Below are 14,795 nucleotides of genomic sequence, written 5' to 3'. Positions count from 1 at the left end.
TTTCTTAATAAGGACCAAGAATCACAACAAATCAGAGAGAGGCAGGATAAGTGGGACTGCATTAAACTGCAGAGCTTTTGTATGGCAAAGGACATAGCTAGTAAACTAATCAGGAAGCCTACAGAGTGGGAGAAGATCTTCACCAACCAAACAACGGACAAAGGCCTCATATCTAAAATATATCAACAACTCAAAAAATTGAATCACTCCAAAACTAACCTCCAAAGTAACAACCATCCCATTAAAAAATGGGCCAAAGACTTAAAGAGAGTCTTCTCTGAAGAAGAAACAAAAATGGCCTATAGACACATGAAGAAATGCTCAACATCTCTGGTCATAAAAGAAATGCAAATCAAAACAACTCTAAGATTCCACCTCACTCCAGTTAGAATGGCCAGGATCAGGAAAACGAATAACAACAGATGCTGGAGGGGATGTGGCCAGGAGGGATCACTACTACACTGTTGGTGGGAGTGCAAATACTCTTACTTTTTAATTTTTTCTTCCTTCTAACAATTGGGTTTTGATTTATTTTTGCTTTTCTAGGTCCATGACATACCTGATTGTTATTTTTTGAAACCTTTGCAATTGTAGAATTAGCACTATTGTTATAAATGTCCCCACTAATACTAGTTTTTCTGTAACTCATGCATTTTAATATGTTTTGTTTTTATTTTCCTATATGTCAACAGTTTTTTAAGCTTTTCTTTTGATTTATCCAACTTAGTAGCATTCTTTTTAGCCTCTGTGTCTTTGTGTAATTTCTGATTTCTTTGCTGATGATTTCTGGTTTTACTCCACTCTCATCAGAAAAGGCACACAATATGATTTCAATTTTTTTCATTAGTTGAGGCTTTTTGTGGCCTACCATATGGTCTGTTCTAGAAAATATTTCATGTGCTGATGAAAGAATGTACACTGGCAGCCACTGGACAAACAGTTCTAGAAATGTCTCCTCCATTCAACTGGCATACAGTTTCATTTAATGATGATGTTTCTTTGTTGAATTTTTGCCTGTTAGCTTTAGACTAGTAGAAGTGGGATGATTGAAGTCCCTCACTATTTTTGCATTGAAATCTGTTTACCTTTACATTTATAGAGTTACCATTATATATTCTTTTGATCAACCAAAGTCTTTGACTTTAAGTCTATTTGCTCTAGTTACATTTTAGAGGACTTGTTTGAGACAGGTCTAATGTAGTCTGGCATTGAAGTGACCATGTAACCCATGCTGATTCAAATTTGAAATTCTCCTGCCTCTACGGCCCAAGTGCTAGAATTTCAGGCACATATCACTAAACCCTGCAAATATATGTAGCAACTTCTGTTGTTGCATATTTTTATGCCCTTCTTTAGGCAGTATGTCATTGCGTTTTGGATTTTTGTTGGTTTTATTATTGTTTTGACCATACAGGCAGTCTTCAACGTTTAATTGGAAGATTAGTCCATTTATGCTCAAGATTACTATTGATTACTTAAGGCTCTTGATTTCTATTAATTTTCTTCTTCTTGCCCCTCTTATGTTAGTATGGTAGTTTCCTGCATTCATAATGTTGAATCAAACCTTATCCATTTCTTACAAATTATTTTCTGTAGCTTTCAGGGGCTGTATACTTTCATGTCTCTTCATAATGGCAGTTTCTTTTGTTTCTGGTTGGAGAATCTGCATAAGAATCTTGCTCAAAGTTGGTCTGATGATGATACATTCCACCAGTTTTTGCTTGTCTTGGAAAAATGTTTATTATCCCTTCATTCTTGAAGAATGGCTTGTCATTAATGATAGGCATGCTTTTCTCTTTAAGATTTTGGATTGTATCATTCCATTTTTTCCAAGCTTACAATATTTCTGCTAAAAAATCCCTGTTAGGTTAATAAAGATTCCTGTAAATGTCATTTGAAATTTATGCTCTTTTAAGTATTTATTTTGTCTTGGATTTGGCATTTTGATTACTCTGTGAAGTGGTGAGGATTGTTTCTGGTTATGTCTATTTGTGGTTGTATTGGAATATCTGTATCTTTCCCAAGATTTACAAAAGATCTGACTTCAAGTTTAAATTCTTTCTTCAGCTTACTCTAGTCAGTTGTTGAGTCTTTCCGTTGTAATTCTGGTTTTAAAAAATTAATCAATTTTCAACATTTCTGTTAATTTTTCATGTTTTCTTATCATTGAACTTACAGTGCATAATATTATGAATTTATGCCAAATTTTATTTTATAAGGTGACTTTCACAGTAAATAAGCTTGTGTTATATGTGCAATTGGTTTGGTAGGCTATGACGGCTTTGTTGTTAATTAAACACTCTGGTCTAATTTTCTTCTAGTTCTTTTGTTACAATTGACGTTGATATCTGCTAGGAGAGCCCAAGGTTTCTGCTGATTATGACAAATGAGGGAAACCATTGAGCCTATGTTCCTTTGAGTCTGGCTCACTTCACTTAATATGATTTTTTCTAAGTCTTTCCATTTCCTTAAAAATGGGGCTACGTCGTTCTTTCTGACAGCAGCATAGAATTCCATTGTGTATAAATACCACATCTTGTTGACTCACTCACCAACTCAGATACATAAGGCTATATAGTATGATGCTAAATGAAAGGACCTCCAGGATATAGAAACAAAAGCCATCTAATGAGTGATTGTTGTCCTTAATGTACTGTTATCTCTCAGCTCTTTTTCTGTCCCTTGGTTATCTCATATTGTTACAGTATTTCACCTTGTTATCTGATATATTATATGTATGTGTGTGTATTTGTTTATTTGAAATTGGGTAGGGAAAGGGGAAAAACAAGATGGGGGCGGGGGTGGGGGGAGGGAAATGGGGACCAAGACATGAGAAAGGGTATCAATGTATGTGAAGTAATGTACCTGCTGTCTGGTGAATATGATGTAACCCTTCTATTAATTATAATAAAAATATATGAAAAAAACAATTGATGTTGAGTATGCAGTCAAAGAATATTTCCCTATCCAGATGCCACACAGGGAGGAGAGTCGTCTGTTGACCCAGATTGGTGTTGTACACCTGGCAATTTGTGTAGCTTCTGGCAATGGGGTTTGCATGCAAGATGCAGGGAGCCTGGTGTACATTTCCTCAGTTGCAACAGCAGCAGTGGGGATGAGACATGTATGCACTGGAGCCAAGCAGCAGCTCAGGCAATGAACAGGAAAATATGGTAGCCACAGTGATGGGTAAAGTTTATGTACCTTATGTCCTCAGATGTAACAGGCAACTGAGGCTGATTATAGATGAGACTAAATTACAGTCAGGTGTGAAGAATGTGGAACAGAACAGAGTGTAATATGCATGCCTTCATGTTCTAATACCAGCATTAGAACAGGTCTTCTGGTGGGCCTGCAGCTAGCCCAGCCCTCTAGACAGTACCTTGCTGCAGGAGCCAAAGCTCCTAGGAGCTGAGATGTAGCAAATGAAAGTAAAACTATGGTACCAAGTTCATGTAGTTTTCTTCTTTGTGCTCCATGTCTGTGAAGACACTGGAATACTTATAGCTAAGTTTGCTGGCATCCTCTACTCACCTTTTCCCCCTGCAGTGGGAGAAGCATACACACACACACACACACACACACACACACACACACACACACACAAACCACACCAGCTGACAATTCAAGAAGGTATTTACTAGTGCTTTTATTTTCAGTACCTCCATTCCAAATCTTTAGATCTAGTTCTCTCTCAGTCAACTGACGTCAAAATGAAGATACGCGTTTAAAATTGTTTCAAATCTTCTTTGTAAAGGAAGAGAAAAGCACTGGATGTCTCTATTTGGATATCTTGCCCATCTTTCTATAAAAAGATATTAATTTTGGCCAAGTTCAATTTATCTATTTATCTTTGTACTTAGTATAATATACTAAAAAGCCTTTGAAAAAGTATTACTTCTTAAAGTTTGACCATTTCTCTCACAGAGTAGTTTAAAGGAAAAGTAGTTTAAAAGGCAAACTAATTTATTAATCAAGATCCTGAAAGAACAAAAGACCCGTCCATAATCTTCTATCCTCATCCTAATTAAGAATTCCTAAAATAGTTTCCAATTCATAATATATTCCTCCAAAATTTGTAATGTATTTCCTCTATCTGTCGTTAGTATATCTTTACATGTATGAGAAATATAAGGAATGAAAGATGTCATTATAATACCCATAAGTGGTATGGCCTGGATGGAGAAGCAGGAATAATATGGAAAAAATTTACAATTCGATGTAGAAATATAGGAAACGAAGAGCATTGTGTTAGAAGTTAGTTATATCCCGATTGGGAATGTTTCAGACTGTTCCCCATCCAAATCAGCTGAATAAATTAGATAAAAATGTATCATAAACACAGGAGATAAAGGTTGTAAAACAAATCCCATCTGAAACACATACTTTGGATCCTCCTTTACATAGGAACTACTAAAAAGGTTTCCAGGTGTCCATATTTCAGATAAAAAGAATCACCTTACACACACAAAGGCCTGGATTCCACATCTGACATGATAAAAAGTATTTCCTTAGTGTCTTTCCAAATCTAGAATGGCTAGAATTAATTATAAAGATGATAAAATATTGATACTTTTGTGTCAAGTTCAGGAAGAGGTTTTTAATCATTGGGACAATCTGTGTATATTCAGTACTTAAAGTGTTGGTAATGATTTAGAATTGGCATTAGTAGAGACATGGACAGATTAGCCTTGAAATTTTAATTTAAAATATGAAACTGACTTGTGATTTCAAGTTGAAGGTGAACTACATTTGTAAACAGAATTAGAATGTTAAAGACAACTCAATTTACTGCGTTTATAAGTTTAATAATTTATTAGTCTTAAGCAACTTATTGACATTCTCTGACAGTTTTGCTCATGAGAGATATGAACTTGTCTGATCCAGTACTGAAACACACAAAAAACCCTGAAATATATTACATATTACATTTATAGTTTCAAAGTGCCTATATTTATAAAATAAGCATAAGAGAAAAATTAGTTTGTTAATGGTTCAAATCTTTAACCAATATACCTCTCCAATTATAGTCTATAATTATTAAAAATATAATTTTTAGACATACAGGTATATTCTAGTTCCCACTAATGAGGGAAACAACACAACTTATGTTCTTCTGGGTCTGGCTTACTTTGCATAACATAATGTTCTCCAAGTCTTTCCAGTTCCTTACAAATGGTTCAATGTCATCCTTTCTTTTGGATAAGGAGAATTCGATCATGTATATATACACCATATTTTCTTTATCCCTTTGTCCAATAAAGGGAATCTTGGTTGACTCCATATCTTGGCTAAGGTAAATAATACTGCAATGAACATGGTTGTGGTAGTGGCCTTAGTGTCTTGTTTGTGCTGCATTGAGTAAATGGCTCAGAAGTAGAATTGCTGGGTGATAGGGTAGTTCTACATTTGGTTTTCTGTGGACCCTCCATACCACTTTTCAAAGTGACTGAACAAGTTTATATCCTCACCAAGAGTGCAAATCTAGAATTAAGTACACTGGATGGCACCTAAACAATTATAAAGGAGTTAGCAGAAATAGAATCTTAGCAAATGTAAGTAGTATAATTCTTTAGAAAGACTAAGTTAAAGCCTGACAAATGGCAACTAGGAAATGGATACTTGCTGAAGGAGGAAAGGGGGTTCCTGGAGGGAGGGGGAGAAGAATGAACCAGAAATGAGTATAATTTTGGCCAGAGCACATTGTATATGCCACAGAACTGAGAAAAATAAGGGAAGGGGAGGGGGTGAAGATGTTGAAGGGATGACACAGATTAAGATGCGTTGTATATGTAAGCTGCTTTGTAAAAAGGTAACTAAAAATCAACATATAACCTAAAAATTAAGAAAAGTGAGGAAAGGAGTAAGAATGTTGAAAATGGTGACAAGAGGCACTGTATTCATAAACTGTTCTATTGAATGGCAACTTCTTTGTACAACTATCCAAAGAAAATAAGTGTATTGCATACAAATAAATTTTAATGGTAATAATGTCTGAAAATTAAACTTCAAGATGCAAGAGATAGTATATGATCTTAACTTTAAAAACTCAATATTAGTGGTACTGGCAGAACTGGTTAAACACATGCAGAAAACTACAGTTGGATTCTTCTTTGTCACCCTACACAAGGATTATCTCCAAATGGATCAAAGACCCAAAGACCTGGAGGTAAAAGAAGACTTTACAAACAGGAATAGGAGATACACTAGGTCTCCTTGGCACAGGTTGGAATTTTCTTAATAAGGACCCAGAAACACAACAAATCAAAGAAAGACTGGATAAGTGGGACTGCATTAAACTGCAGAGCTTTTGTATGGCAAAAGACATAGCTAGCAAACTAACTAGAAAGCCTGCAGAGTGGGAGAATCTCTTCACTAATCATACAAAAAAAGGCCTCATTTCTAAAATATATCAACAGCTCAAAAAATTGAATCACTCCAAAACTAATCTCCACAGAAACGACCATCTCATGAAAAGATGGCCAAACACCTAAAGAGAGAGTTTTCTCTGAAGAAGAAATAAGAATGGCCTTTAGATGCTTGACATCTCTGGCCATAAAAGAAATGCAAATCAAAACAACTCTAAGATTCCACCTCACTCCAGTTAGAATGACCATGGTCAAGAAATCTAATAACAACAGATGCTGGAGGGGATGCAGCCAGGAGGGATCACTACTACACTCTTGGTGAGAGTGCAAACTTGTTCAACCACTATGGAAAGCAGTATGGTGGTTCCTCAAAAGACTAAACATAGAACTCAACTATGACCCAGCAATTCCACTACTTGGCATTTATCCAATTGTCCAGAAACATGGACATACTAAATCCACTAGCACAACGATGTTCATTGCAGCACTATTTACCATAGCAAAGATATGGAACCAATCCAGATGCCCCTCAGTTGATGAGTGGATCAACAAGATGTGGTATTTTTACACAATGGAATTCTATGCTGCTGTCAGAAAGAATGACTTGGCCCCATTTGTAAGGAAATGGAAAGACTTAGAAAAAAATATTAAGTGAAGTAAGCCAGACTCAAAGGAATGTAGGCTCAATGGTTTCCCTCATTTGTCATAATCAGTAGAAACCTTGGACTCTCCTAGCAGAGATTTGCAATAGAGCAAAACCTAGATACATAAGGCCACATAGTATGGTACTAAATGAAAGTACCTCCGGGATATAGAAACAAAAGCCATATAATGAGTGATTCTTGTCCTTAATGTACTGTGTTATCTCTCAGCTCTTTTGCTGTACCTTGGTTATCTCATATGGCTACAGTATTTTACTTTGTTATTTGATATATTGTGTATTTGTTTATTTGGTTATTTGAAGTAGGATAGGGAAGGGGGGAAAACAAGATGAGAGGCAGGGGTAGGGTGGAGGGGAATGGGGACCAAGACATGAGAAAGGGTATCAGTGTTTGTGAAGTAATGCACCTTCTATCTGGTGAATATAATGTAACCGTTTTATTAATTAAAATAAAAAATATATGAAAAATATTTAACAAGAAAAAAACTCAGTATTATTTTAAATTAATGGGTAACTCATTATACAGTGGATATTAATTTTTTTATTCTAAATTTGTATAATTGATAGGAGCTATTTCTAGCATGGTGAATCCTAGCTAACAGACTATTGGATATGATGAACTAACTGCTTAGCCATCTATTTCTGTTTTGATGGCATTATTTAGAGTGTCCAAAGTTTCAGCACAATAAAATAAATATGAAAATCTAAAAAGAGTTTCATCCTAATCATTTGGAAGTGAATGCATTTTTATTCATGCACAAAAAAAAATCCCATAGGAAATAAATGATCCAAGTCTTTAGATCAGTAATATGTTTAAATCAGCAACATCTTCCTCTAGTCACCTTGTACGCAGATTGGAGTTATACGAGGTGTCTGTGTGCCATCATGCCACTTCAAGTTATTCAATCAAGGAGTAGTGCTTGGATAAGAGGAATGAAATTAGTGAACAAAGGTCAACGTAAGATAGATTGGATGTAGACAATTCTACATAAATTAGGTAAAGGCTCAAGATTTTTTATTGTAAATGTAAAAGGCTGTCTCCTTACAAGCAATGAAAAGAAGGAACAGTTTTCAAATAAGGTAACTGTTCCCTGTATTCTGCTAATGTTGAAATGTAATTGCTATCATATATATGTACACATATACATATATATATGTCTCTGCTACCACATATATGTACACACACACACACACATATATATATATATATATATGTATATATGTCTCTGAAACACACTGGTGACCAGCTAAAATCTCTGAGTGAAGACAAGGTCTTGACTTTCAGGATGCTGAGCTCAATATCCTTTCAAACTGCTCATGTATGACTTCGTGGTTTTAAAATAGAAAACTTCTGTGAATTTAAAGACCTCAGGAGTGAGTAAATGGCATATCTCTCATGGAAAGTAAAGGATCAGATGGCTTAAAAACATGAGTTTTCATTAAGATTACTTGGGTTCAAATCTTAGCTCAGCTATTAAAACAGTAACATATGGACTAGTCACTGGTCCTTTTGAAAGACAGTTATTCATTAAAGTTGTAAATGGGAAGGTAATAGATAATAGTTTATAAAGTATATTTTTAAAAAAATTAGTGCCATGATCAAATATAAGAACCACTTGGCAACTTGTGACTGTATTAATTCTATTGCTAGAAATAAGAATTTTCTGCAAAATAGCACAGACCTATCTTTCACATGGCTGTAATTCCTTTTCTATTTGGTCTTAGCCTTTGGCTGAAAAAATACATGGCCCTGTTTCACATTAACTTCATGTTTTCATACTGCTTAAAGCAAGTTGTCTCTTTAAGAATCAAGAAGGATACACTGTCATCTGTTAAAAATTTGAAGAAAGGACTTGAAGCTGAAGGCTTTTATTAAAATGTCTCTAGATATGATATAATACCCTTTTCATTGAATGGTCATAAACTGAGAAATATGAAGAAAAGCAGTCTGCATAGCTATGAGCATTTAGCTATTATAACCTAAAATTAAACTTTAAAGTATTTCAGTGTTACATGAAACAACTATGAAATTACTAAAAATTTGTGGCCATTTGGAATGACCAGACATTAATCTTCTGTTCTTTTAATTCACATTTTATTATTACATATTTCAGTAATTACTCAAATTAATTCTCAGACATTGCCCAGAACAACCAGTCTGACACATAACTAAGATCGCTATGGTCACACTTTGTGTATGGTTAGCTAAATTTGAGAGCCAGGGGATTGCTTGACAGACCAGTGTCCAATCATACCTCTAAGGTCATCCTGAGAACCTGGTTCACATTCACCTAGTTATATTTCCAAGAAGGCAAACCTTTTATAAAAAATGCATCTAAATAAATAAATATATAAATATAAATAAATATATAAATATAGACAAACTTTTGTTGCTAGTGACATTTCTCACAACAGCAGGTTCCCTGTGGCTTCAGTAAGTAGCAATTGAGGCTAGACTTGTGAAGCTCTGGGCTTTCAGTTTTTAATTAATTAAGAAATATTTTAAATAAAGAAATTAGCATTTCTTTTTTTTAAATAGAGGAAAGGGGTAGAACTATTGTGAATAAAGGAATTTTACTGAGATATGGACCAGCTGTTCCTCATCTCCACTGGGCAAAAAACAATTAAATTAGAAAAGAAAGCCCTCAAATGCACAGAAGGACATTTTTAGGTGGTGGAATGATGGGAATTGGAAGAGGTACCTCTTTGACTCCAGGCCATCCAAAGGACAATCCATACCACCTCAGGTGAAGAGGTTCTCTTGGGCCAGACACTATAACAAAGTCCCAATTAATCTAAATATTCTGGTCTTGACAGATATTCTCTTGGGATTTCAATGACTTGCAGTTGAGGAATACACCTTTGATTGTTAAGCACTGAAATATATGTCCAAATTAGCCTGACCCAGTATGTGGACTTTGATCTCAAAATGATTGAATCCTGAAAGCATTGTCATTGTTTTTTTAATGCAGGAACTAGAAACAGCTTTTTAAGTAGTATAATTAGTATGAAAAAAAATCATTCACAGATTTCATAACATAACCTTCCACAACCTTGAGAGGGAAGATGCTTCATCACACCAAGCAACGGAAGGAATTTTTCTTACACACCTATTCACCCTGTTCCAAAAGAGAAATGTTAACTAACTAAAGCACACTTAAGGCTTAAAAATTGAAATACTTAAGGGAATTTATTTAATTTTCGAAAATAACAGCTTGAAAATACATCTTGTTAAATGCCCTATTTCCCTATTCTTCTTCAAAGTTTTCACTTGGCCCTTTCCCTTTTATTAAATCCTATAACTGGCAAAAAATAAGAAAAACTACGATTGTTAGGAATTACCTGTAGCTGTTGGCATGGATGAAAGCAAGAAGAAACATCTCAAGATCTGCTAACATTGTAAATGTGAATTAGGAAAAGGAAATTAGAGGATTTGTCTTGAAATGTTATGAACTCACACCCCCTTCTTCAGATGTTTTTTACCCCACTAATATCACCTGAAATAATCATTTGCTCTGCAAGTGGGTTCCAAAACCAACTCTTAAACTGAAAACATGCCTCAGGATCCAATGGATTTCACTCCTCTCAGGGGACAACAAGAAAATCCAGCAGGTCCTATTATAATGAGCCTCAAGAAGTCATGAAAGTTATAGAAACAATGATGTGGATATCTAATTGTCATGGCTACAATCCCTAAATTGTCAGTGAAGAGGTTTCCACAGCCCTGACAGAGCACCTGAGTGGATACTAGGGTGGGATACAGTAGAACAAATGGAATGCTGATGGTTTGAATAGTTTGCCCAACACTTGGCTAGCAATGGGGGTGGGGGACACAGTTGGAAGCCCTAGATATCAAATGTTTTCAGTTACTTCTCAGTTTGGTGGTCTTCAGCTTACCTTCAAAGAAAACTGCTTACAATTGACATAATCATTTAAATATAATGGAAAAGATAAATTACTAGAGAATGCAACAAGCAATAAGAGTAGGAGAGAATATTTTGTAACTTCCATATTAGACCACTGGAGCATGATGAAAGAATAACAATATCTAAATTACTGGACATATAACAAGATAAGGGCCACAGAATGCCTGGGTATCATTGTGGTCCTTGGTGAAAGTGATAGAATAAGTATAGTCAAGAGAGATATGTGGAGACTGCTCACATCCAGTGACAACAGAACCAGAACACAGAATTGCCTCTTTAGTTTACAGAGAGAGTTGGGAATACTAGAGTCCACTGGTTTCACTGATAAGTAATAAATCAGAGAAAAATTTCATCATAGGGCCAGGAGTTTGTCCTAGTGGTAGTGCTTGCCTAGCATGCATGAAACCCAGGTTCAAGTCCTCAGTACCACATACATAGAAAAATCTGAAAGTGGTGCTGTGTCTCAAATTGTAGAGCTCTAGCCTAGAGAAAACCCAAGGACAGTGCTCAGGCCCTGAGTTCAGGCTCCAGGACTGGCAAAAAAAATCATTATTATTTTGATCCTATTTGGTTTTAAGTAAAAAATCTAAGAAGAAAACAAAAGTAATAATTTTGAACAGAGACCTTCTGCATCTTACTTTCTTCTCAGGATTAGTGTTCTCTGATATGATTTTTCTAATGTTTTATCTGTTCTTGGCATGGATCAAGTGGTAGAGCACTTACAAGTGCACAGGCCTTAAATTTAATCTTCAATAATACAAAACAGAGAGAGAAGGGGGAAAGGAAGGAAGGAAGGAAGGAAGGAAGGAAGGAAGGAAGGAAGGAAGGAAGGAAGGAAGGAAGGGAGGGAGGGAGGGAGGGAGGGGAGGGGAAGGGAAGAGAAGGGAAGGGAAGGGAGAAAAGGAAAAGAAAGGTGGGAGGGATAGGGAAAGAGGGAGTGAGGGAGGAAGAGAGAGAGGGAGGGAGGGAGAAAAGAAAGAAAAGATCTTATAAAAGAGAGGAAACAGGCCATCTTACACCAATTCCTTTTCCCCTTACTCAAGCAAGCTATCTTATTCACTTGGAGAAAAGAAGTCTTTGTCATTTTCACAGCTGCTCTTCCAAATGTGTCAATCCCTCTCACCTGATCTGCTGTGTGTGAGGAACGAGGTGTCCGAAGATCACATTGCCTACTTCCTGACAAATTCTCTGATTATTCTTCCTCGACCACATCATATAAATGGAAGCACTGATAACAGAACAAGCTCTGCCATATTTAAAGTAGGTCATGCAGGAATTTGGGGCTGTATTTAGACAAAATGGCTTAGTGCCCACATTTTAGAGGATTTTTACTGCAAATCTGAAACAAAAAGTAAAGGAATATCAAATGGGAATACTATCCAAAGATGAAGTCTCAGAATCCTTCCAAAAACAATGTCACTGTGATTATGTTGGTGCAAAATTTGATAGAATGTCGTCTATGTTTTTGTTTTGTTTGGGTACTGGGGATGGAACCCAGGGTGTTGCACTTGCTAGGCAAGCACTTTGCCACTGAGCTACATCCCAACCTTAAAATGTTTGTCTTTATCTCTACTCTACAGACACCGAAAATGAAACTTGGGAAAATTAAACAGCTTTCTTGAGATCACATAAGAGGTAAGGAGAATTCTCATCATCCATTTCTCTCTAGACTACAGCTTTATGACTTAATTTACTTCGTATAAAGTTACTAACATCTTACAGTTCACCATTTTCAACATAATCTCTGATTTAATTTAATCAACATCCCTATGTTGACATGCCTGAATATCTTATGTCGCTAAAAACCAAAAATCCTACTTGTAACGTTGATGTTACTTAGACCATTGATCTAATTTGCACATTTGCCTAAACTCTCTATATCTAAATGATCAATCATTTGTACATGGACTCTTCACACTCTAATTCTCTAATTGATTAGGTGAAAAAGAAAATCCATTCTCTTGTTAGGAAAGGAGGGCCCAGAATCAGTATGTATGATAATTCTAATGTAAACATCTACATCTTGAGACTGGCTCATATTGTACAATGTCTAATAAACAGCAGACCAATTACAGGCCAATTAGATAAAGGGGGAAAGTCATTAGTGATACTAGATCTAGTCTATCTGGCTTTCCAGGCAAACATTTTACAAAAGAAAGTAAAAATCAATCTGACCCAGCCTGACCCTAAAGAAATTGCAATTCCATTTATTCATCCTATCATGTTCAAGATAACTTATCATTAAATGCTGGTGACTGTGAGCATTTTTCCTAGGACTATCCCTCAACAATGCTAGATAGATTTTATTCTCTTAATAAAGTGTAGACAATCTTCAGTTTTTGTTCCATGTGTATCCAATTAGGTATTCCCTGCCAACTAGATGCATCCAGAAAAGTCCTGTCTCCATCAACAAAAGTTTCATCTACTGCTAAGGCTTTGAGGATTATATGGTGGTCAGAGTTGGCATTTTATGAGAAAACAAAGAAAAATATGAGAGAAATAGTTGACATTCGTGGGAAAATAAAGAAAATATTCTAAGCTTGGGACATTAAAGTATAGTAAGCAAATAACAGTCAAAGACACTTTGGGAATATTTACAAATGGAAATAAAATTACTCTTGTCAAAATAAAGAAGAAATGCACATATTCATAAATGAATGGTGTATATGGCCTAAAATGGATTGCTAGTAACCTAACTTTAAAAATTAGCAGATCCAGATTGGCTCAATCATTGCAAAGGAAAGAAAACAAAAAGAACAGAGGGAACTCATGGAATTCAACTCATTGTTGGTAGACACTATTGATATGCCACGTCCATGTGTATATAGTCATTTTTAATAGCTCTGTGTATTATGGAGAATGTTATAAACATCATAACATACAGCAAAACATCTGATCATATACATTTTTGTTCTGATTCTATGGTCAAGTTTCTTATGGCGCTTCCCATTAGGAAGTGATCTGGTCTGACCAATTCGTGCCTTTGTTCTAGTAAATTAATAAATTAAATCCTCAGTTATTTGGATGACACCAGTACAATTTAACTTTGACTAATGTGATCATAGGAGAACTTATTACAAGGGGAAACTATTAGAATATTAGAGGATCCATTCTTAGGAACAGGAACTGGAACTGGAATAAAGCAACCTCACAGGCCAGAAACCAAATTACTGATGTGGTCTTGAGGATAGGGCAATGTGAATAGACTCAGATAAGGTACTGAAATACATATCTGTCCTGTCATTCTGTCATATGCTGAAATCTAAATCTCAGAGGAAGATAACTCATTAGCTTAGTCACAAAATTATTCTTGTCCATAAGAATATAACAAAATCAATGCTATGGCAGGAGGAATCAGTTCATCTATGATAGCCTAGTAGCAGGTACCAGAATAACTGTACCACAAAGATAAGATGAGAATATCACAAAACAAATATTGCCAGGTGCCAGTGGCTCACACCTATAATCCTAACTACTCAGGAGATTTGGATCTGAAGATCACAGTTCAAAGCCAACCCAAGCAGAAAAGTTTGGAAAAATCTTATCTCCAGTCAATCACAGAAAAAGCTGGAAATGGAGCTTGTAAGTAGTAGAGTGCTAGCCTTGAACACAAAAGCTCAGGGACAGGCTCTAATCCCTTAGTTCAAGTCCCAGATCCAGAATTAATAAATAATAATAATAATAACCCCACAAAGAATAAGAAATGGATGGTAGAAATAAGAGATGTTTGGTAGCCGAAACCAAAACAGCCAACAAAATTTTTCACAATTATTTTCATGTCACTTGAAAGGCCTATGTCTGGTTACATTTGAGACAAAAACAAATCTAAGTTCCTAGGGT

This window comes from Megascapheus bottae, chromosome 6 (genome assembly GCF_031878675.1).
Source record: "Megascapheus bottae isolate mThoBot1 chromosome 6, mThoBot2.hap1, whole genome shotgun sequence".
In the NCBI taxonomy this organism is placed as follows: Eukaryota; Metazoa; Chordata; class Mammalia; order Rodentia; family Geomyidae; genus Megascapheus; species Megascapheus bottae.
The sequence above is the reverse complement of the archived record's forward strand: the minus strand, read 5'-3'. Positions refer to the sequence as shown.